Raw genomic sequence first — 2,300 nt, 5'->3', positions numbered from 1 at the left:
CTTAACCTCTGCCAATCTAATTATTACGTGAAAGTAAACACTATATAGCCAGGTTTAATTGTACAAAGAATCATATATCTATGATTTACCAGTTCTACAGAGGAGAGCTTAATAAAACAGACAAACACAAACTGAATGATTTCGTGTCTTCACACATTCAATAGAACGATGCACACTGACCTTGTTAAGCATCCATATCATTGCCACGTGTAATGGTAGATAGAAGCATCTATGGGGAACATAATTCCATCACAGTGGTGCCTTAAATGGCAAACACCGAACTCTTGGGGGACTAAGTAGTACATAATGCGTTTTGGACCATAGTTGGGTGCCTGGACCATAGTTATGGGAAATTACGGTTGTAGTAGTAGTAGTAGTAGTAGTAGTAGTAGTAGTAGTAGTAGTATCAGTAGTAGTAGTAATAGTAGTAGTAGTAGTAGTAGTAGTAGTAGTAGTAGTAGTAGTAGTAGTAGTAGTAGTAGAAGGATATGTGTCATAGGAAGAACAACTGTTTTTATGCATCTGAAGTCTGATTAGTGGAATATGTAGCTAATCGGCGATGTATGCATTGGAGGGGGAAAGGAATTGTCCACCCTATCCCATTATCTCCTGGCTTAGTTCCCTCATGAGTGATGCCTTATTGGTGTTATTTACGAGATTCATACCTGTCTTCGAAAAGTTGACTAAACAACAAGAATAATAATAATAATAATAATAATAATAATAATAATAATAATAAAAGGGCGCGGGTTCGATTCCCGTTTGAGCTGATTACCTGGTTTTTTTTTTAGGTTTTTCCAACCGTAAAGAAAATGTCAGGTAATCTATGATGAATCATCGGCATCATCTTGCCAAAATCTCACTATAATTTATTCCATCGTACTTGATACAGCGTCGTTAAATGATAAAGTAAAATAATAATAATAATAATAATAATAATAATAATAATAATAATAATAATAAACTTGTTACCGGTAAATGTGCAACCCTTACTTAATAGACACCAGGCGCCACTCCTATTTATTTTAAAGGAAATGACGTTCGCAGAATTTTTTGTTTAAATCGAGGGCTTAATGTGAAATTAACGTAACTACATCCGGTGTTTTATTCACAATAAAATCTTAACACGCAATTAGTTCACATGAACTATACTATACCATTTTCTTTTTGTAATTACGAGTTGTATTACGTACAAAATGTTCGGAATTGAGTTTTGGTTTTTTGTGACCAATTAGGAGAAGAACGAATTTGCTATCGATTTCTGTAAGAACCGCAAAATGTCAATTTTTGGAGTTGCATTAGTTTCACATTAAGCCCTCTTAGTTACGAGCGTTCTTAAAGTTTTCTTGGAAGTGAAATCGTATGTCGTATGAATACTTCGCTGCGGTTTTTTTTCTCCCCTCTCCCCCCCCCCCACGTGAAATGTTATAGTTATGAGTGTTGTTTTAAGATAGCGTTGCTAGATTGCTACAAATTTTCATAATCGTAATGGGATTAAAGCAATCCTATAATCGTATCACTTCAATGGTGTGAAGTGCGGTAGTTTCGTGCGATTTCTTTGCTGCTGTTGTGATGAAGTCAATACTTCAACAGGCGACGCCTCTCAATGTTTCCGTGGTGTAGTGGTTATCACATCCGCCTAACACGCGGAAGGTCCCCGGTTCGATCCCGGGCGGAAACATCTTTTTTTTTCCTCTCTTTCTTTAGCTTTTATTGTTCAATGACAGAACATATTTTTATTTTTTGTACAAATCTTTGACTTGCAATATGTAACTTAATTCCCACATTTGTTACTAAGGGATCGTGCAGAGCAGAATCACATTGCGACATATAGAAAGACGTACAGTCATTGTACTGTGCATTTTTTAGTCTGCCATTTATCGACGCTGCATCATCTACAAGGTTATCTAGCGTCTATGGAAAGCGTTCATTATCAGTGAAGTTTAGGCATTATTTCAACAGAAAAAGGAAAAGTTAAGGGTTTGGGAATTTGTAAAAAAAAAATCATATAATCAAGGCCAATTATTGAGAAAGAAACAAATTTTATTTAAAATTGATTAATCTTCAGTGGCGACTCCTGCATATTTCTTAAGAGGAGGAAAGAAATTAACAGCACTAAATGACACCTTCTTGAATGAAACATGCTACAAATTAGCCTACATGCATACATGTAAGACCAGGTAGTGTTGGGGTTGGCCTTCCCTTCTGTATAGCAATAATCTGTTCTTGTAAACTGAGTTTCCTAAATTGTCCAAAATATATTATGATTTCACTTCCATTCATTGTTGAATAATTGCACA

At 35.4% G+C, this 2,300-nt stretch overlaps 1 non-coding gene across 1 annotated transcript; it reads left to right on the top strand.

Annotated features, from left to right (window-relative positions):
• Nucleotides 1–1,608: 1,608 nt before the first annotated feature.
• Nucleotides 1,609–1,681, top strand: TRNAV-AAC (transfer RNA valine (anticodon AAC)). Its single transcript has one exon. It is a non-coding gene; the product is annotated as a tRNA-Val (tRNA).
• The last annotated feature ends 619 nt before the right edge of the window (nucleotides 1,682–2,300 follow it).

The sequence above is a fragment of the Periplaneta americana genome, chromosome 2, assembly GCF_040183065.1.
Source record: "Periplaneta americana isolate PAMFEO1 chromosome 2, P.americana_PAMFEO1_priV1, whole genome shotgun sequence".
NCBI lineage: Eukaryota > Metazoa > Arthropoda > Insecta > Blattodea > Blattidae > Periplaneta > Periplaneta americana.
The sequence above is the reverse complement of the archived record's forward strand: the minus strand, read 5'-3'. Positions and strand labels throughout refer to the sequence as shown.